Source organism: Cynara cardunculus (assembly GCF_001531365.2).
Source record: "Cynara cardunculus var. scolymus isolate 2C chromosome LG 2, CcrdV1, whole genome shotgun sequence".
NCBI classification, from domain to species: domain Eukaryota; kingdom Viridiplantae; phylum Streptophyta; class Magnoliopsida; order Asterales; family Asteraceae; genus Cynara; species Cynara cardunculus.
In genome coordinates, this window is record NC_037529.1 from 61877181 (window position 1) to 61878691 (window position 1511).

Genomic DNA, 1511 nt, shown 5'->3' on the forward strand with positions numbered 1-1511 from the left:
GGGTTCACATATGAACTTGTTTGCTGTCTATTTGTAAAAGTTACTAAACTACCCATTCTATTTTTCACATAGCCGTAATTTTTGATCAGTCAAATATGATCTCAACCGTATGAAAGACTATGATCAGTTATTTACTTCTCAAAATAACGTTTGGCTATATATATATATATATATATATATATACACACATATATATATACATATATATATATATATATATATATATATATATATGTGAGAATACCAAAGTGAAGGTTCTAAAAGTATGTTACATGAAATATAAGGGACTGTTTACCAAACGGTTACTGAGTAAATGTTTACCGGATGTCACTTACTTTCGAGAATCTTATATGGTAAGAAGAATAACAACTATTGAGAATCTTACTTAGGGAAAAACTCTTACCCTATGAATGATTACCGGGTAAAAAACACTTGCAAACAATCCATTTTGGTGGCCGAGAATGTTAGACGATAAAGTATGTGATGGTTGAGACTCTTCTCGGTAAGCAATTACAAGGTTAATATTTGATAAACAACTCCTAAGGCTATGTCTAGAATAGAGTTAATTATTAAACTATTCATGTTTAGCAAAATCTAACTAATAAGCAAATTGATAAATGTAAAATTATCAAAAAGGACATATTTGATATATATATATATATATATATATATAGAGAGAGAGAGAGAGAGAGAGAGAGGGGAAGTTTCATTGGGAACCTCTTTTGTATTGAGAACTCAGGAACCATCGAGAGTGTCATGTATCCATATTCACTCTTTGAACTTAAAATGCATGTAATTTTAGACGGATGTGGTTAAAAAGGACCACAATTTTGAGGGGTAGTTTGTGAAGGTGAAAACTATGGATGAAGATATCACCAACGCATGTCACCAAGGGAACCTATCACCAAAGGATCACCGAGGGACAAATATCACCGACGGATTTTTGAGAGCCAACATCGCCAACGGATCAACGAGGGTCCCTATCACTGATGGATTATCGAGGGCTCTGTCTATCATCATTGGCGGGATTTCATCAGTGCTTAGTATCAATTTAGAAAAATTAAAAATACAGTATTTCCTGTATATTTATATAGAACATGCCCATAATTGTCAAAAATACCAAATCTTTTCATACAATTATCAAAAAATATATTGATATTACAAATTCAAATGTATGTAATCTAACTAAAGGTCAGTACGCTCGAAGAGGGTTCACCAAACTGCTGCATACACTACGATAAAATTGGTTTTATAGGATACCTAGAATGTCTAAGTATCCTGATATAATAAATTAAAGAACTTAAGTTTATAGTTTCAAACTATAAAATGTCCTATCTAAAAGTGTTACAATATGTTTACATAATGTTTTTGGGATTTCAACAAGTTTATAAAACGTTATTAAAATAAAGTGTTGTATTGGATATTTTATAGAATGTTTTAACAAGTTTATAATTGTTCTATGAACTCATCTTTTTATAAGAAACTTGTGTTTATAGGAAACTTTTTCACAT